This window comes from Ranitomeya variabilis, chromosome 4 (genome assembly GCF_051348905.1).
Source record: "Ranitomeya variabilis isolate aRanVar5 chromosome 4, aRanVar5.hap1, whole genome shotgun sequence".
NCBI lineage: Eukaryota > Metazoa > Chordata > Amphibia > Anura > Dendrobatidae > Ranitomeya > Ranitomeya variabilis.
This window is the reverse complement of record NC_135235.1, coordinates 669,983,203-670,004,764: the sequence shown is the minus strand read 5'-3', so window position 1 is coordinate 670,004,764 and position 21,562 is coordinate 669,983,203. Positions and strand designations below refer to the sequence as shown.

Below are 21,562 nucleotides of genomic sequence, written 5' to 3'. Positions count from 1 at the left end.
CTGAAACCTGGCCTCTCCAGCTGCACTTTCCTATGGCGGATTCCACCTCTCACACCCCTCGTCCCAGCAACAAACACGGTGGAGGAGTTGGCTTGCTTTTGTCCGATACCTGCTCCTTTACCCCAATTCCACTACCACACTCAGCTACTCTTCCCTCGTTTGAGGTGCACTCCGTCCGCATCGACTCCCCCTCCAACCTCCAGCTGGCTTTCATCTGCCACCCCCCAGAACTAGCCATCTCCACCTTTCTCGACCACTTCACCACCTGGCTATTTAATTTCCTTTCTGCTGACATCCTCACTATCATCATGGTCTACTTCAACATCACCATTGATGCTTCCACCCCAGATGCCTCTAAACTTCTATCACTCACTGCCTCCTTTGTCCTCACTCAATGGTCCTCCGTGGCCACTCACAAAGATGCTGGACCTTATCTCCACCCGCCTCTGTTCCCTTATCTCACTAACCCCTCCCCCTGTCTGTCCACAACCTACTGACATTCTCTTCTCTCTCCTCTCCTAGTGTGCAACCCCTACTCCACAAACTCACCCTCGCAGAAATCTAACACCTCAATTTACAATCACTCTGAGTCCATTCTCCCTCTAGCAGACATAGCTTCCCTTCATGACACAGATACTACTGCCACTTTTTATATCACAGCACAATGACAGCAACACTTGACTCCGCTGCCCCCACACTCATAGCAAAACTCGTACAATCAACAGGCAGCCCTGGCTGACCAGCCTGACCACAGAACTGAGGCGGGCTTCCAGGGTCACTGAGCAGAGATGGAAGCGATCCCCCTCTCCGGAGGACGTCATCGCATACAAGCAGTCCCTTGCCAGCTTTAACCCCTTCATGACCCAGCCTATTTTGGCCTTAACCCCTTAAGCCCCGAGGGTGGTTTGCACGTTAATGACCAGGCCAATTTTTACAATTCTGACCACTGTCCCTTTATGAGGTTATAACTCTGGAACGCTTCAACGGATCTTGTCGATTCTGACATTGTTTTCTCGTGACATATTGTACATCATGTTAGTGGTAAAATTTCTTCGATATAACTTGCGTTTATTTGTGAAAAAAACGAATATTTGGCGAAAATTTTGAAAATTTCGCAATTTTCCAACTTTGAATTTTTATGCCCTTAAATCACAGACATATGTCACACAAAATACTTAATAAATAACATTTCCCACATGTCTACTTTACATCAGCACAATTTTGGAACCAAAATTTTTTTTTGTGACGGAGTTATAAGGGTTAAAAGTTGACCAGCAATTTCTCATTTTTACAACACCATTTTTTTTTAGGGACCACATCTCATTTGAAGTCATTTTGACGGGTCTATATGATAGAAAATACCCAAGTGTGACACCATTCTAAAAACTGCACCCCTCAAGGTACTCAAAACCACTTTCAAGAAGTTTATTAACCCTTCAGGTGTTTCACAGGAATTTTTGGAATGTTTAAATAAAAATGAACATTTAACTTTTTTTCACACAAAATTTATTTCAGCTCCAATTTGTTTTATTTTACCAAGGGTAACAGGAGAAAATAGACCCCAAAAGTTGTTGTACAATTTGTCCTGAGTACGCTGATACCCCATATGTGGGAGTAAACCACAGTTTGGGCGCATGGCAGAGCTTGGAAGCAAAGGAGCGCCATTTGACTTTTCAATGCAAAATTGACTGGAATTGAGATGGGACGCCATGTTGCATTTGGAGAGCCCCTGATGTGCCTAAACATTGAAACCCCTAACAAGTGACACCATTTTGGAAAGTAGACCCCCTAAGGAACTTATCTAGATGTGTGGTGAGCACTTTGACCCAACAAGTGCTTTACAGAAGTTTATAATGCAGAGCCGTAAAAATAAAAAATCATATTTTTTCACAAAAATTATCTTTTCACCCCCAATTTTTTATTTTCCCAAGGGTAAGAGAAGAAATTGGACCCCAAAAATTGTTGTGCAATTTGTCCTGAGTACACTGATACCCCATATGTGGGTGTAAACCATTGTTTGGGCGCAGGGCAGAGCTCAGAAGGGAAGGAGCGCCATTTGACTTTTCAATGCAAAATTGACTGGAATTGAGATGGGACGCCATGTTGCGTTTGGAGAGCCCCTAATGTGCGCCTAAACATTGAAACCCCCCACGAGTGACACCATTTTGGAAAGTAGACCCCTTAAAGAACTTATCTAGATGTGTGTTGAGCACTTTGACCCAACAAGTGCTTCACAGAAGTTTATAATGCAGAGCCGTAAAAATAAAAAATCATATTTTTTCACAAAAATGATCTTTTCACCCCCATTTTTTTATTTCCCCAAGGGTAAGAGAAGAAATTAGACCACAAAAGTTGTTGTGCAATTTGTCCTGAGTACGACGATACCCCATATGTGGGGGTAAACCACTGTTTGGGCGCATAGCAGAGCTCAGAAGGGAAGAAGCGCTATTTTACTTTTCAATGCAAAATTGACTGGAATTAAGATGGGATGCCATGTTGCGTTTGGAGAGCCCCTGATGTGCCTAAACATTAAACCCCCCCACAAGTGACACCATTTTGGAAAGTAGACCCCCTAAGGAACTTATCTAGATGTGTTTTGAGAGCTTTGAACCCCCAAGTGTTTCACTACAGTTTATAACGCAGAGCCGTGAAAATAAAAATTATTTTTTTTTTTCACAAAAATGATTTTTTAGCCCCCAGTTTTGTATTTTTACAAGGGTATCAGGATAAATTGGACCCCAAAAGTTGTTGTCCAATTTGGAGTACGCTGATACCCCCTATGTGGGGGGGAACCACTGTTTGGGCGCATGACAGAGCTCGGAAGGGAAGGAGCGCCATTTGGAATGCAGACTTAAATGGATTGGTCTGCAGGCGTCACGTTGCATTTGCAGAGCCCCTGATGTACCCAAACAGTACAAACCCCCCACAAGTGACCCCATATTGGAAACTAGACCCCCCAAGGAACTTATCTAGATGTGTTGTGAGAACTTTGAACCCCCAAGTGTTTCACTACAGTTTACAACGCAGAGCCGTGAAAATAAAACATATTTTTTTCCCACAAAAATGATTTTTAGCCCCCCAAATTTTTATTTTCCCAAGGATAACAAGAGAACTTGGACCCCAGAAGTTGTTGTTCAATTTGTCCCTAGTACGCTGATACCCCATATGTTGGGGTAAACCCCTTTTTGGACGCACGGGAGAGCTCGGAAGGGAAGGAGCACTGTTTTACTTTTTCAACGCAGAATTGGCTGGAATTGAGATTGGACGCCATGTCGCGTTTGGAGAGCCCCTGATGTGCCTGAACAGTGGAAACTCCCCAATTCTACCTGAAACCCTACCCCTAACCTCACCCCTAACCGTTTACTGAACATTTTCTGACAGTCATAAGTGCCACGTATATAAGTGCCACGTATATAAGTGCCACGTATATAAGTGCCACGTATTTAAGTGCCACGTATTTAAGTGCCACGTATTTAAGTGCCACGTATTTAAGTGCCACGTATTTAAGTGCCACGATATTTCAGTGCCACGATATTTCAGTGCCACGATATTTCAGTGCCACGTATTTCAGTGCCACGTATTTCAGGCACTGAAAAATACATGGCACGTAAATACTTCAGTGCCACGATATTTCAGTGCCACGATATTTCAGTGCCACGATATTTCAGTGCCACGATATTTCAGTGCCACGATATTTCAGTGCCACGGATTTCAGGCACTGAAAAATATACGTGGCACGTAAATACGTGGCACGTAAATACGTGGCACTTAAATACGTGGCACTTAAATACGTGGCACTTAAATACGTGGCACTTATATACGTGGCCACTGAAATATCGTGGCACTTATATACGTATATACGTATATAAACGTATATTTAAGTGCCACGTATTTCAGTGCCACGTATTTCAGGTTAGGGTTAGGGGTAGGGTTAGGGTTTTTTGTTTTTTTCTTGTTTTCTTGTGTTTTTCTATAAAAACGCATGCGTTTTACCGCGTTTACATGCATTTTTTCACACATGCGGTTTTTTTAAAAAACGCATGCAGATAAAAACGCAAGTGTGAAACCAGACTATAAGACGCTTTTTATAGCAAAAAAGTTTTTGCGTCTCCACATTTTGAGACCTATAATTTTTCCACATTTTGGTCCACAGAGTCATGTGAGGTCTTGTTTTTTGCGGGACGAGTTGACGTTTTTATTGGTAACATTTTCGGACACGTGACCATTTTTTATCACTTTTTATTCCGATTTTTGTGAGGCAGAATAACCAAAAACCAGCTATTCATGAATTTCTTTTGGGAGAGGCATTTATACCGTTCCGCGTTTGGTAAAATTGATAAAGCAGTTTTATTCGTCGGGTCAGTACGATTACAGCGATACCTCATTTATATCATTTTTTTATGTTTTGACGCTTTTATACGATAAAAACTATTTTATAGAAAAAATAATTATTTTGGCATCGCTTTATTCTGAGGACTATAACTTTTTTATTTTTTTGCTGATGATGCTGTATGGCGGCTCGTTTTTTGCGGGACAAGATGACGTTTTTAGCGGTAACATGGTTATTTATATCCGTCTTTTTGATCGCGTGTTATTCCACTTTTTGTTCGGCGGTATGGTAATAAAGCGTTGTTTTTTGCCTCGTTTTTTTTTTTTTTTTCTTACGGTGTTTACTGAAGGGGTTAACTAGTGGGCCAGTTTTATAGGTTGGGTCGTTACGGACGCGGCGATACTAAATATGTGTACTTTTATTGTTTTTGTTTGTTTTTTTTAGATAAAGAAATGTATTTATGGGAATAATATTTTTTTTTTTATTATTTATTTAGGAATTTTTTTTTTTTTTTTTTTACACATGTGGAAATTTTTTTTTTTACTTTTTTACTTTGTCCCAGGGGGGGACATCACAGATCGCAGATCTGATAGTGTGCACAGCACTCTATCAGATCGGCGATCATACTTTCATCGGAGCAGGCTGCAGCTTTCATCTGCAGCCTGCTCCGACCCGGAAGTGCTCCCTGCAGGACCCGGATACAGCCCCTCGGCCATTTTGGATCCGGGGCCTGCAGGGAGAAGACGTTCGGTACGAGGTGAGTACATCACCTTGTACCGATCGTCTCAGGGAAGCCCGCAGGGAGCCCCCTCCCTGCGCGATGCTTCCCTGTACCGCCGGTACACCGCGATCATGTTTGATCGCGGTGTGCCGGGGGTTAATGTGCCGGGGGCGGTCCGTGACCGCTCCTGGCACATAGTGCCGGATGTCAGCTGCGATATGCAGCCGACACCCGGCCGCGATCGGCCGCGCTCCCCCCGTGAGCGCGGCCGATCGCGTATGACGTACTATACCGTCACCGGGAATTAAGGCCCACCCCACCTCGACGGTATAGTACGTCATACGGGATTAAGGGGTTAATGACCTTGCCGTTTTTTGCAATTCTGACCAGTGTCCCTTTATGAGGTAATAACTCAGGAACGCTTCAACGGATCCTAGCGGTTCTGAGACTGTTTTTTCGTGACATATTGGGCTTCATGTTAGTGGTAAATTTAGGTCAATAATTTCTGCGTTTATTTGTGAAAAAAATGGAAATTTGGTGAAAATTTTGAAAATTTCGCAATTTTCAAATTTTGAATTTTTATTCTGTTAAATCAGAGAGTTATGTGACACAAAATAGTTAATAAATAACATTTCCCACATGTCTACTTTACATCAGCACAATTTTGGAACCAAAATTTTTTTTTGCTAGGAAGTTATAAAGGTTAAAATTTGACCAGTGATTTCTCATTTTTACAACAAAATTTACAAAATCATTTTTTTTAGGGACCACCTCACATTTGAAGTCAGTTTGAGGGGTCTATATGGCTGAAAATACCCAAAAGTGACACCATTCTAAAAACTACACCCCTCAAGGTGCTTAAAACCACATTCAAGAAGTTTGTAACCCTTCAGGTGTTTCACAGCAGCAGAAGCAACATGGAAGGAAAATATGAACATTTAACTTTTTATTCACAAAAATGATCTTTTAGCAACAATTTTTTTATTTTCCCAAGGGTAAAAGGAGAAACTGGACCATGAACGTTGTTGTCCAATTTGTCCTGAGTACGCGGATACCTCATATGTGGGGGTAAACCACTGTTTGGTCGCACGGCAGGGCTCGGAAGGGAAGGAGCGCCATTTGACTTTTTGAATGAAAATTTGGCTCCAATGTTCAGCGGATAGCATGTCACGTTTGGAAAGCCCCCGTGTGCCTAAACATTGGAGCTCCCCCACAAGTGACCCCAATTTGGAAACTAGACGCCCCAATGAACTTATCTAGATGCATAGTGAGCACTTTAAACCCCCAGGTGCTTCACAAATTGATCCGTATAAATGAAAACATACCTTTTTTTCACAAAAAAATTTCTTTTAGCCTCAATATTTTCATTTTCACATGGGCAACAGTATAAAATGGATCCTAAAATTTGTTGGCCAATTTCTCCTGAGTACGCCGATATCTCATATGTGGGGGTAAACCACTGTTTGGGCGCACGGCAAGGCTCGGAAGGGAAGGAGCGCCATTTGACTTTTTGAATGGAAAATTAGCTCCAATCATTAGCGGACACCATGTCGCCTTTGGAGAGCCCCTGTGTGCCTAAACACTGGAGCTCCCCCACACGTGACCCCATTTTGGAAACTAGACCCCCCAAGGAACTTATCTAGATGCATAGTGAGCACTTTAAACCACCAGGTGCTTCACAGAAGTTTATAACGCAGAGCTGTGAAAGTAAAAAATAATTTTTCTTTCCTCAAAAATGATTTTTTAGCCCGGACTTTTTTATTTTCCCAAGGGTAACAGGGGAAATTGGACCCCAATAGTTATTGTCCAGTTTCTCCTGAGTACGCTGATACCCCATATGTGGGGGTAAACCACTGTTTGGGCACACGGCAGGGTTCGGAAGGGAAGGCACGCCATTTGGCTTTTTGAATGGAAAATTAGCTCCAATCATTAGCGGACACCATGTCGCGTTTGGAGAGCCCCTGTGTGCCTAAACATTGGAGCTCCCCCAAAAGTGACCCCATTTTGGAAACTAGACCTCCGAAGGAACTAATCTAGATGTGTGGTGAGCACTTTGAACCCCAAAGTGCTTCACAGAAGTTTATAACGCAGAGCCATGAAAATAAAAAATAATTTTTCTTTTCTCAAAAATGATTTTTTAGCCCTGAATTTTTTATTTTCCCAAGGGTAACAGGAGAAATTTGACCCCAAAAGTTATTGTACAGTTTCTCCTGAGTACGCTGATACCCCATATGTGGGGGTAAACCACTGTTTGGGCACACGTCGGGGTTCGGAATGGAAGTAGTGACGTTTTGAAATGCAGACTTTGATGGAATGCTCTGCGGGCATCACGTTGCGTTTGCAGAGCCCCTGATGTGCCTAAACAGTAGACACTCCCCACAAGTAACCCCATTTTGAAAACTAGACCCCCAAAGGAACTTATCTAGATATGTGGTGAGCACTTTGAACCCCCAAGCAGAGCTGTGAAAATAAAAAATCATTTTTCTTTCCTCAAAAATGATGTTTTAGCAAGCAATTATTTATTTTCACAAGGCTAAAAGGAGAAATTGGACCCCAATAGTTGTTGCCCAGTTTGTCTCAAGTATGCTGGTATCCCATATGTGGGGGGTAAACCACTATTTGGGCACACGCCGGGGTTCGGAAGGGAAGTAGTGACGTTTTGAAATGCAGACTTTGATGGAATGGTCTGCGGGCGTCACGTTGCATTTGCAGAGACCCTGATGTGTCTAAACCGTAGAAACCCCCCACAAGTGACCCTATTTTGGAAACTAGACCCCCAAAGGAACTTATCTAGATATGTGGTGAGCACTTTGAACACAGAAGTTTACAACGCAGAGCCGTGAAAATAAAAAATAATTTTTATTTCCTCAAAATTGATGTTTTAGCAAGCAATTTTTTATTTTCACAAGGGTAACAGATGAAATTGGACCCCAATAGTTGTTGCCCAGTTTGTCCCGAGTATGCTGGTACTCCGTACGTGGGGGTAAACCACTGTTTGGCTGCACGTTGGGGCTCGGAAGGGAGGGTGCACCATTTGACTTTTGGAACGCAAGATTGGCTGGAATCAATGGTGGCGCCATGTTGCGTTTGGAGACCCCTGATGTGCCTAAACAGTGGAAACCTCTCAATTCTAACTCCAACACTAACCCCAACACACCCCTAACCCTAATCCCAACTCTAGCCATAACCCTAACCCCAACACAACCCTAACCCCAACACACCCCTAACCACAACCCTAACCCAACACACCCCTAACCCTAATCCCAACCCTAATTTCAACCCTAACCACAACCCTAACCCCAACACACCCATAACCCTAACCACAAGCCTAATCTTAAACCTATTTCCAACCCTAGCCCTAATTCCATCCCTAACCCTAAGGCTATGTGCCCACGTTGTGGATTCGTGTGAGATTTTTTCGCACCATTTTTGAAAAATCCACAGGTAAAAGGCACTGCGTTTTACCTGCGGATTTACCACAGATTTCCAGTGGTTTTTGTGCGGATTTCACCTGCGGATTCCTATTGAGGAACAGGTGTAAAACGCTGCGGAATCCGCACAAAGAATTGATATGCTGCGTAAAATACAACGCAGCGTTTCTGCGCGGTATTTTCCGCACCATGGGCACAGCAGATTTGGTTTTCCAAAGATTTACATGGAACTGTAAACCTGTTGGAAAACTGCTACGAATCCGCAGCAGCCAATCCGCTGCGGATCCGCAGCCAAATCCACACCGTGTGCACATAGCCTTAGAATTAGGCTATGTGCACACGCTGCGGCAAACGCTGCGGATCCGCAGCGTTTCCGCAGCTGCGGGTCCGCAGCAGTTTCCCTTGAGATTATAGTTCAATGTAAACCTATGGGAAACAAAAAACGCTGTGCCCATGCTGCGGAAAAAACTGCGCGGAAACGCAGCGGTTTACATTCAGCAGCATGTCACTTCTTTCTGCGGATTCTGCAGCGGTTTTACAACTGCTCCAATAGAAAACCGCAGTTGTAAAACCGCAGTGAAATCCGCAGAAAAACCACGTTGAATCCGCGATAAGTCCGCAGCGGTTTTACACTGCGAATTTATCAAATGCGCTGTGGAAAAATCCACAGAGGACCAGAATACCGCAACCCTAAGGAAAAATCCACAGAGGACCAGAAAACCCTAACCCTAACCCTAACCCTAACCCTGGTTCTGAACCTAGTGGGGAAAAAAAAAATATATATATTTTCTTTATTTTATTGTTGTCCCTAGCTATAAGGGTGATAAAGGGGGGGTCATTTACAATTTTTTTTTATTTTGATCACTGTGATAGGTTTTCACAGTGATCAAAATGTACATGGAACGAATCTGCCGGGAGGCAGATTCGGCGGGCGTACTGCGCATGCGCCCGCCATTTTGGAAGATGGCGGTGCCCAGGGAGGAGACGGACCGACACCGGGAGGCTCGGTAAGTATGTGGGGGTAAGGGGGGAGCTCGGGGAGTGGATCGGAGCACAGGGGAGGTGGATCGGAGCAAGGAAGGAGCGGGCAGGAGGACGGGGGAGCGGACAGGAGGACGGAGAGGACCGGGCCACATAACGGACGACTGGGGAGGAGATCGGGGGCGGTGGGGGGGGCAGAACATGATTTCCAGCCATGGCAGATGCTATTGCAGCATCGGCCATGGCTGGATTGCAAAATTTCACCATTTTCATAGGTGAAATATTGCAAAATGCTCTGATTGGCTGTTGCACTTTCAACAGCCAATCAGAGCGATCGTAGCCACGTGGGGGCAAAGCCACCCCCCCTGGGCTGAAGTACAACTCCCCCTCTCCCTGCAGATCAGGTGAAATAGGAGTTAACCCTTTCACCCGATCTGCAGGGATGCGATCATTCTGTGACACAGCATATGCGTCACAGGTCGGATTGGCACCGACTTTCATGACGCATACGCTGTGTCACAGGTCGGGAAGGGGTTAAGTCAACGCTCACGCAAACTTCTCATCTCTCATATTCTCCCTGTCCCACAACCCTAAACAGCTTTTCAACACTTTCAATTCTCTACTACGTCCCCCAGCACCTCCCCCTCTCCTCTCATTTCTGCTGAAGACTTTGCCTCTTTAAGCAGAAGATTGTTATGATCAGAGAAAGCTTTGGCCCGCAGCCCCCAATACTCCTCTTAGCTGCTTAACACTGTTCCCCCCCAAACCAGCTTCTCCATGACAGAAGATGTTGTGAAGAAACCAGATTGTATCTTAATTTCCCAGACAACCATGTTTTTGCAAAACCAAAAGAACTGGCTTTTTATCTGTATATTGGCTTGTGAATTTAAGTGTTTATGTCTGGTGGGTCAAGGAGACAGACTTGCCAAATGATATACTATCTAACATACTGTGTAAAGGTACCGTCACATTAAGCGACGCTGCAGCGATATAGACAACGATGCCGATCGCTGCAGTGTCGCTGTTTCGTCGTTGTGTGGTCGCTGGAGAGCTGTCACACAGACAGCTCTCCAGCGACCAACGATGCCAAAGTCCCCGGGTAACCAGGGTAAACATCGGGTTACTAAGCGCAGGGCCGTGCTTAGTAACCCGATGTTTACCCTGGTTACCAGTGTAAATGTAAAAAAAAAAAAAACCACTACATACTTACATTCCGGTGTCTGTCGCGTCCCCGGCGTCCGCTTCCCTGCACTGTGTAAGCGCCGGCCCTAAAGCAGAGCGGTGATGTCACCGCTGTGCTGTGCTTTACGGCCGGCCGGCGCTGACACAGTGCAGGGAAGCGGACGCCGGGGGACGCGAGAGACACCGGAATGTAAGTATGTAGTGTTTGGTTTTTTTTACATTTACAATGGTAACCAGGGTAAATATCGGGTTACTAAGCGCGGCCCTGCGCTTAGTAACCCGATGTTTACCCTGGTTACCATTGAAGACATTGCTGAATCCGCGTCACACATGCCGATTCAGCGATGTCAGCGGGTGATCCAGCGACGAAATAAGGTGCTGGCCTTCTAGCTCCGACCAACGATGTCACAGCAGGATCCTGATCGCTGCTGCGTGTCAAACACAACGATATCGCTATCCAGGACGCTGCAACGTCACGGATCGCTATCGTTATCATTGTTCAGTGTGAAGGTACCTTTAGGGTACTGTCACACTCTGCAACTTTCCAACGATCACGACCAGCGATACGACCTGGCCGTGATCGTTGGAAAGTCGTTGTGTGGTCGCTGGAGAGCTGTCACACAGACCGCTCTCCAGCGACCAACGATGCCGAAGGCCCCGGGTAACCAGGGTAAACATCAGGTTACTAAGCGCAGGGCCGCGCTTAGTAACCTGATGTTTACCCTGGTTACCATCGTAAAAGTAAAAAAAAACAAACAGTACATACTCACATTCCAGTGTCCGTCAGGTCCCTTGCAGTCTGCTTCCCGCTCTGACTGAGTGCCGCCGTAAAGTGAAAGCAGATCACAGCGGTGACGTCACCGCTGTGCTCTGCTCTTACTTTCCGGCCGGCAGTCAGTCAGAGCGGGAAGCAGACTGCAAGGGACCTGACGGACACCGGAATGTGAGTATGTACTGTTTTTTTTTTTTTTACTTTTACGATGGTAGCCAGGGTAAACATCGGGTTACTAAGCGCGGCCCTGCGCTTAGTAACCCGATGTGTACCCTGGTTACCATTGAAGACATCGCTGAATCCGTGTCACACATGCCGATTCAGCGATGTCAGCGGGTGATCCAGCGACGAAATAAGGTGCTGGCCTTCTAGCTCCGACCAACGATGTCACAGCAGGATCCTGATCGCTGCTGCGTGTCAAACACAACGATATCGCTATCCAGGACGCTGCAACGTCACGGATCGCTATCGTTATCATTGTTCAGTGTGAAGGTACCTTTAGGGTACTGTCACACTCTGCAACTTTCCAACGATCACGGCCAGCGATACGACCTGGCCGTGATCGTTGGAAAGTCGTTGTGTGGTCGCTGGAGAGCTGTCACACAGACCGCTCTCCAGCGACCAACGATGCCGAAGGCCCCGGGTAACCAGGGTAAACATCGGGTTACTAAGCGCAGGGCCGCGCTTAGTAATCTGATGTTTACCCTGGTTACCATCGTAAAAGTAAAAAAAAACAAACAGTACATACTCACATTCCGGTGTCCGTCAGGTCCCTTGCAGTCTGCTTCCCGCTCTGACTGAGTGCCGCCGTAAAGTGAAAGCAGATCACAGCGGTGATGTCACCGCTGTGCTCTGCTCTTACTTTCCGGCCGGCAGTCAGTCAGAGCGGGAAGCAGACTGCAAGGGACCTGACGGACACTGGAATGTGAGTATGTACTGTTTTTTTTTTTTTACTTTTACGATGGTAACCAGGGTAAACATCGGGTTACTAAGCGCGGCCCTGCGCTTAGTAACCCGATGTTTACCCTGGTTACAAGCGAACGCATCGTTGGATCGGTGTCACACACACCGATCCAACAATGACAGCGGGAGATCCAGCGACGAAAGAAAGTTCCAAACGATCTGCTACGACGTACGATTCTCAGCAGGGTCCCTGATTGCTGCTGCGTGTCAGACACAGCGATATCGTATGGATATCGCTGGAACGTCACGGATCGTACCGTCGTAGCGACAAAAGTGCCACTGTGAGACAGTACCCTTAAGGTACCTTCACATGAAGCGACGCTGCAGCGATAGCGACAACAATGCTGATCGCTGCAGCGTCGCTGTTTGGTCGCTGGAGAGCTGTCACACAGACAGCTCTCCAGCGACCAACGATGCCGAGGTCCCCGGGTAACCAGGGTAAACATCGGGTTGCTAAGCGCAGGGCCGCGCTTAGTAACCCGATGTTTACCCTGGTTACCAGCGTAAAATGTAAAAAAAACAAACAGTACATACTCACATGCGTCCCCCGGCGTCCGCTTCCTGCACTGACTGAGCGCCGGCAGTAGCAGGGCACAGCGGTGACGTCACCGCTGTGCTGTGCTTTCACTTTCACTTTGCGGCGCTCAGTCAGTGTGGGAAGCGGACGCCGGGGGATGCATGTGAGTATGTACTGTTTGTTTTTTTTACATTTTATGCTGGTAACCAGGGTAAACATCGGGTTACTAAGCGCGGCCCTGCGCTTAGTAACCCGATGTTTACCCTGGTTACCAGTGTAAAATATCGCTGGTATCGTTGCTTTTGCTGTCAAACACAACGAAACACGGCGATCGGACGACCAAATAAAGTTCTGAACTTTATTCAGCGACCAGCGACATCACAGCAGAATCCTGATCGCTGCTGCGTGTCAAACTAAACGATATCGCTAGCCAGGACGCTGCAACGTCATGGATCGCTAGCGATATCGTTACAAAGTCGTTTCGTGTGAAGGTACCTTTAGTCTGTAATAGTGACTGTACATTGAGAGTGTTAGGGTACTGTCACACAGTACCATTTTGATCGCTACGACGGCACGATCCGTGACGTCGCAGCGATCGTATGATTATCGCTCCAGCGTCGTAGACTGCGGTCACACGTTGCAATCACGGCGCTGGAGCGATGCCGAAGTCCCCGGTAACCAGGGTAAACATCGGGTAACTAAGCGCAGGGCCGCGCTTAGTAACCCGATGTTTACCGTGGTTACCAGCGTAAACGTAAAAAAAACAAACAGTACATACTCACATTCCGGTGTCTGTCCCCGGCGTTCTCCTTCTCTCCACTGTGTAAGCGCCATAGCCGGCAAGCACAGCGGTGACGTCAGACGTCACCGCTGTGCTCGCTTTCCGGCCGGCAGACGCTCACACAGTGGAGAGAAGCTGAGACGCTGGAGGACAGACACCAGAATGTAAGTATGTACTGTTTGTTTTTTTACGTTTACGCTGGTAACCACGGTAAACATCGGGTTACTAAGCGCGGCCCTGCGCTTAGTTACCCGATGTTTACCCTGGTTACAAGCGAACACATCGCTGGATCGCTGTCACACACAACGATCCAGCGATGTCAGCGGGTGATCAAGCGACGAAAGAAAGTTCCACACGATCTGCTACGACGTACGATTCTCAGCAGGATCCCTGATCGCTGCTGCGTGTCAGACACTGCGATATCGTAACGATATCGCTAGAACGTCACGAATCGTACCGTCGTAGCGATCAAAATGGTACTGTGTGACAGTACCCTTAAGCTTTGTTTATTGATGTGTGCTTATATGCTAATAGTGCTACTTAATCCCATCACCATTGTTTACCTTATCTTGATGTTGGACTGAAAGACCCTGGGTAATTCTAAAAATAGCTTGCATGCCTTGGGTATAAAAAGACTCAGAGAACACATCCTGGGGGACGGAAGTAACACAGAGCTACCAGCCAGACATTCTGCAAACCACCCAACAGACAAGAGAAAGGACTGCAGCCAATTCATCATGGCACCATCACGAGGGACACTGATCTATGATTATATAGGAAACAACCTAGGGGTTTTCGGCTCCAGTTGGAAGGACACAGATCTGATCCAGTGACCATCTCTGAACCATGGATATGTTTGGAGAAAGCCAGGTTTGGGACCCGCTGGTCGCCTGATTCCATGGAGATGGTCAGATAAGCCAGGTGGTGACTCTCGTGTCAACTGGCTTTGGACCTTGTATGGACTCTATAGACAGTTCTTGGTCATCTCCCTATGCTTGTCGTTACCCCTTCTCTGTGCGTGCATCCACAGATGGAGTAGTGACCCTGGGAGCTCTGACATCATGTAAACTGGCTTTGGACCTTGTATGAACTCTATGGACAGTTCTTGGTCATCTCCCTATGCTTGTCGTTATCCCTTCTCTGTGCGTGCATCCACAGATGGAGTAGCGACCCTGGGAGCTCTGATGTAACATCTACCATTGTCTCGGCGAGTCAGCGGAAGGGTGAGGCCCTGTAATGTGCACCATCTTGGGGTAATTGGTGGGAGTGTTCTGTTGGCTATTGTGTGTTGTGGTTCAATAAAGTATTGCCACACTGTTTTACCTTAACCCTGTGTTGTCTGTGTAGTGTATTGCCCACTGGGAGATAGAGCGGATGTTCAGTGGTATGAGCCGTGGTCCATGCAGTGTTTCTAAAGACAGCCGGGCCAGTGGACGAGAGCACCCACTGACCCCGTATCTCCACAGATGTGCTCTCCACCCTCCTGTCAAGATCGCATCTCACCACTTGCACGCTTGACCCGCTCCCGTCCCACCTCATCCCTAACCTCGCCAGTCTTCATCCCAATCCTAACACACCTTCAATCTCTCACTCAAATTCCCCTCATCCTTCAAGCATGCCTCGATCACATCCATCCTCAAAAAGCCCTCCCTTGACCCATCCTCTGTGTTTAGCTATCACCCAATATCTCTTCTCCCTTATGCCTAAAAACTACTTGAACTGCATGTCCATCTTGAACTGTCCTCCTTCCTCTCATGCTCCCTCTTTGTCCGGTTACAATATGGCTTTTGACCGCATCACTCATCTGATACTGCCCTAACTAAAGTCACCAACGACTTACTAACTGCCAAGAGCAAGCGACACTACTCTGTCCTCCTTCTCCTGGACCTATGTTCTGCCTTCGATACTGTCGACCATTCCATCCTGCTACAGATTCTTTCATCTCTTGGCATCACAGACTTGGCTCTATCCTGGATCTCGTCATATCTAACAGACCGAACATTCAATGTCTCCCTCTCCCACACCACCTCCTCACCTCGCCCCCTGTCTGTCAGTGTTCCCCAAGGCTCAGTCCTAGGGCCCCTGCTCTTCTCCATCTACACTTTCGTCCTGGGACAGCTCATAGAATCCCACAGTTTGCAGTATCATCTCTACGCCGATGACACGCAGATCTACCAATCTGGACCCGACCTCACATCCTTACCAAAATCCCACAATGTCTGCTATTTCTGCTTTCTTTTCTGCTTGCTTTCAAAAACTGAACATGGACAAAACAGAATTCATCATCTTTCCCCATCTCAATCTGCCCCTCCATGAGACCTATCCATCAATGTCAATGGCTGCTCACTTTCCCCAGTCCCGCATGCTCGATGCCTCGGGGTGATCCTCGACTCTGCCCTCTCTTTCAAGCCTCATATCCTCATAGCCCTTGCCTCCTCCTTTTGACTTAAACTCAGTAATATTTCCCGGATCCGTGTCAGCGACACGTGCAGTCCGGCCGCAAATTGGCATGGGATTTGAACCACGCTTCGCTAATTGGTCGCTTCGCTAATTGGTCGCGCCTGGCCAGCCGAATCCTGTGTATTCATTGTATTATTCTAAAATCTTCATAAATAAACTACATACTTATTCCAGAATACCCGATGCATTAGAATTGGGCCACCATCTAGTAATAAATAATTAGTAAATCAGCTAGAATGGAGTTGCTAAAAGGAGGTCCTCAAAAAATCCACTACGATCCAGTGTTGTAAATTACAAGGACTCTGTTTCATCGCTCTGTAATGTTTCTCCCTGTGAAGCTCCGTTCACTCTTTGAAAAACTCGATTACAGTCACCTCAGCACCAAACTGTCACGATCCACTCTGATCTAGACAGTTTACTAATGAATCAGCTAGAATGGAGTTGCTAAAATGAGGTCCTCAAAAAATCCACTCCGATCTAGACGGCTCAATGGTGAATCAGCTAGAATGGAGTTGTTAAAATGAGGTCCTCAAAAAATCCACTATGATCCAATGTTGTAAATTACAAGGACTCTGTTGCTTCGCTGTGTTACGTTTCTCCCTGTGAAGCTCCATTTACTCTTTGAAAAACTCGATTACAGTCACCTCAGCACCAAGCTGTCACGATTGTAGGCTACAGGGAGGTCCTCAAAAAATCCACTCCGATCTAGACGGTTCACTAATGAATCAGCTAGAATGGAGTGGCTAAAATGAGGTCCTCAAAAAATCCACTCCAATCTAGACGGCTCAATGGTGAATCAGCTAGAATGGAGTTGCTAAAATGAGGTCCTCCAAAAATCCACTAGGATCCAATGTTATAAATTATGAGGACTCTGTTGCTGTGCTATGTTATGTTTCTCCCTGCGAAGCTCCGCTCACTCTTTGAAGAACTCTATTCCAGTCACCTCTGCATCAAACTGTACAGATTTGAGGCTACAGGGAGGTCCTCAAACAATCCACTCCGATCTAGACAGCTCACTAATGAATCAGCTAGAATGGAGTGGCTAAAATGAGGTCTTCAAAAAATCCACTCCGATCTAGACAGTTCACTAATGAATCAGCTAGAATGGAGTGGCTAAAATGAGGTCCTCAAAAAATCCACTCCGATCTAGACGGCTCAATGGTGAATCAGCTAGAATGGAGTTGCTAAAATGAGGTCCTCAAAAATCTACTCCGATCCAATATTGTAAATTATGAGGACTCTGTTGCTGTGCTATGTTATGTTTCTCCCTGCAAAGCTCCGCTCACTCTTTGAAAAACTCGATTCCAGTCACCTCAGCATCAAACTGTACAGATTTAAGGCTACAGGGAGGTCCTCAAACAATCCACTCCGATCTAGACAGCTCAATGGTGAATCAGCTAGAATGGAGTGGCTACAATGAGGTCCTCAAAAAATCCACTAGGATCCAATGTTATAAATTATGAGGACTCTGTTGCTGTGCTATGTTATGTTTCTCCCTGCGAAGCTCCGCTCACTCTTTGAAAAACTCAATTCCAGTCACCTCAGCATCAAACTGTACAGATTTGAGGCTACAGGGAGGTCCTCAAACAATCCACTCCGATCTAGACAGCTCACTAATGAATCAGCTAGAATGGAGTGGCTAAAATGAGGTCCTCAAAAAATCCACTCCGATCTAGACGGTTCACTAATGAATCAGCTAGAATGGAGTGGCTAAAATGAGGTCCTCAAGAAATCCACTCCGATCTAGACGGCTCAATGGTGAATCAGCTAGAATGGAGTTGCTAAAATGAGGTCCTCAAAAAATCCACTCCGATCTAGACGGCTCAATGGTGAATCAGCTAGAATGGAGTTGCTAAAATGAGGTCCTCAAAAAATCCACTCCGATCCAATGTTAATTATGAGGACTCTGTTGATGCGCTATGTTAAGTTTTTCCCCGTGAGGCTCCGTCCACTCTTCCAATGTCGGTCCTGCGGCCAGGACTGGTAATACAGCAAAAGTAAAATTCAGGCAAAAATCAACGCGCTATGTGTAATTATTTATATTATAAAAAGCAATAATAAAATGCAAGTTTGATTAATCATGAAAAAAAAAAAATTGGCCTTTTGGAAATACATAACAAATATAACAGTTTAAGCGAGTATCTAAAAAATAAAAGTATTATATTATTACAATTATAAAGCTGAGATATATATATACACACACAATGTGTGTGTATACATTCTAATTCCACTACATTGCAGCAGTCTATGAGGCTCCTGGAATCAGCTCCATTCTGAACATTGGAGCTGATTTTTTGAGGGACGTCACTGTAGTAACTGAACTGTCTAGAATGGAGAAGCTGCAGAGATATCATCAAAAAATCCACTCCGATCTAGTCACCTCACTAGTGAATTGTCTAGAGTGGAGTGGCTAAAATGAGGTCACCAAAGGCATGTGACTGCAGTGAGGCCTCAAAAATTCAACTCCAATCTAGTCACCTCACCAGTGAACCATCTAGAGTGGAGTGGCTCGAATGAGGACCACAAAATATCCACTCCGATCTAGTCACTTCAGTAGTGAGCCGTCTAGAGTGGAGTTGATAAAATGAGGCCTCAAAAAATCAACTCCGATCTAGACGGCTCACTAGTGAATCATCTAGAATGGAGTTGATTTTTTGAGGACCACAAAAAATCAACTCCAAACTAGACGCAACCCTGAAACCACTAACCTCCATGGCGTCCACAAGCTATTCATGCTGCTTTCCTTTGCCGCCTTGGTAAAAAGAGAATACGCCCATGATGTGAACTCAGAACACGCCCCCTCCCGATAGGACACGCCCCCAGAAATGACGTCACACCTGGAAGGAGCCCATACAGTCTAGCATTTAGTCATTTACCTCAGTCAGTCCAATGAAGAGCCGATAGCAGAGAAGCGGGAAATGAGGAGTCCTGTGAGGAGAGGACCGAGGGGCTGCAGCACGGAGCCGTGTGAGGAGAGGACCGAGGAGCTGCAGCATGGAGCAGTGTGAGGAGAGGACCGAGGGGCTGCAGCATGGAGCCGTGTGAGGAGAGGACCGAGGAGCTGCAGCATGGAGCCGTGTGAGGAGAGGACCGAGGGGCTGCAGCATGGAGCCGTGTGAGAGGACCGAGGGGCTGCAGCATGGAGCAGTGTGAGGACCGAGGGGCTGCAGCACGGAGCCATGTGAGTAGAGGACCGAGGAGCTGCAGTATGGAGCCGTGGGAGGAGGAGAGGACCGAGGGGCTGCAGCACGGAGCCGTGTGAGAAGAGGACCGAGGGGCTGCAGCACGGAGCCGTGTGAGAAGAGAACCGAGGGGCTGCAGCACGGAGCCGTGTGAGAAGAGGACCGAGGGGCTGCAGCATGGAGCCGTGTGAGGAGAGGACCGAGGAGCTGCAGCATGGAGCCGTGTGAGGAGAGGACCGAGGGGCTGCAGCATGGAGCCGTGTGAGGAGAGGACCGAGGGGCTGCAGCATGGAGCAGTGTGAGTGAGGACCGAGGGACTGCAGCACGGAGCCGTGGGAGCAGGAGAGGACCGAGGAGCTGCATCATGGAGCCGTGGGAGGAGAGGACCGAGGGGCTGCAGCATGGAGCCGTGTGAGGAGAGGACCGAGGGGCTGCAGCATGGAGCCGTGGGAGGAGGAGAGGAGCTGCAGCATGGAGCCGTGTGAGGAGAGGACCGAGGGGCTGCAGCATGGAGCCGTGTGAGGAGAGGACCGAGGGGCTGCAGCATGGAGCCGTGGGAGGAGGAGAGGAGCTGCAGCATGGAGCCGTGGGAGGAGAGGATCGAGGGGCTGCAGCATGGAGCCGTGGGAGGAGGAGAGGACCGAGAAGCTGCAGCATGGAGCGCTGTGAGGAGAGGACCGAGGGGCTGCAGCGTGGAACAGTGTGAGGAGAGGACTAAGGCTTTGTGCACACGTAGCAGTTTTTTCGTGGTTTTCGCTATAAAACCGCGAAAAAAACGCTCACATTAAGCATCCTATTTAATAGAATGCAATCCGCATTTTTTGTGCACATGCTGCATTGTTTTCCTGAGCGGAATCCCATTCCAGAAAAAAACACAGCATGTTCATTAAATTTGCAGAATCGCGGGATTCCGCACACCTAGGAATGCATTGATCTGCTTACTTCCCGCATGGGGCTATGCCCACCAATGCGGGAAGTAAGCAGATCATGTGCGGTTGGTACCCAGGGTGGAGGAGAGGAGACTCTCCTCCACGGACTGGGCACCATATAATTGTTAAAAAAAGAAAAAAAAGAATTAAAATAAAAAATAGTGATATACTCACATTCGATGGCCCCCGGAGTCTTCCCGCCTCTCAGCGGTGTATGCGGCCGCTTCCGTTCCTATAGATGCTATGTGTGAAGGACCTGCGATGACGTCACGTGACTGCGACGTCATCGAAAGTCCTGCACACAAAGCATCTATAGGAACAGAAGCTGCTGAGGAGGTCGGCTGTCTGCGGAAGGTGAGAATAACCTTTTTTTTATTATTTTTAACATTCTATCTTTTACTATTGATGCTGCATAGGCTGCATCAATAGTAAAAAGTTGGTCACACTTGTCAAGCACTATGTTTGGCAAGTGTGACCAACCTGTCAATCAGTTTTCCAAGCGATGCTACAGATCGCTTGGAAAACGCTAGCATTCTGCAAGCTAATTATGCTTGCAAAACGCTAGTTGTTAGCGGGAATATGCATGCCAATTCCACATGCGATATAACCGCGGCAAGGGTTGCAGAATTGCGGCAATTCTGCAACAAGTGCACTTAGCCTAAAGGGCTGCACCATGGAGCCTTGTACAAGGGAATGAGGATGCAGGAATTGGTGTGCGTGCTCTGAGGTTGTAATTTGGTGTGAGGGGGGAACATGAGGTATGTAGAGGGGCATTCAGGGGACTGGTTTGGGGGGTCATGGGGTATGTAGAGGGCCATCCATGGGGCAGGTGTGAATGGGGGGCATGGGGTATGTAGAGGGGTATCCAGGGGGCTGGTTTGAGGGGGCTTTGGGTATGTAGAGGGGCATCCAGGGGGCTGGTGTGAGGGGGTATGTAGAGGGGCATCCAGGGGTCTGTGTGGCTGGTGTGAGGGGGCGTGGGGTAAGTAGCGGGTCATCCAAGGGACATGCTTGAGGGGGCATGGGTTATGTAGAGGGTCATCCAGGGGGCATGAGGTATGCAGAGGGGCATCCAGGGGGATGGTGTGAATGGGGTAAGTTAGAGGGGCATCCAGGGGGCTGTGTTACAAGGTGTGAGGGAGCAAGGGGTATGTAGAGGAGCATCTAGGGGGCTTGTGTGAGGGGGGCATGTAGAGGGTCATCCAGGGGGCTGTGTGGCATGGTGTGAGGGAGCAAGGGGTATGTAGAGGGGCATCCACTGGGCTGGTATTAGGGGGTATGTAGAGGGGCATCCAGAGGGCTAGTGTGAGAGG

General features: G+C 47.2%; 1 long non-coding RNA gene across 1 annotated transcript in view; it reads right to left on the bottom strand.

The window, feature by feature from the left end:
* Window positions 1-18,936, bottom strand: part of LOC143766277 (uncharacterized) — a 29,632-nt gene extending 10,696 nt beyond the window's left edge. Inside the window, exon 1 of the long non-coding RNA XR_013213554.1 lies at window positions 18,847-18,936. This is a non-coding gene — a long non-coding RNA (uncharacterized LOC143766277). The remainder of the gene's footprint in view (window positions 1-18,846) is intronic.
* Between the last annotated feature and the right edge of the window lie 2,626 nt (window positions 18,937-21,562).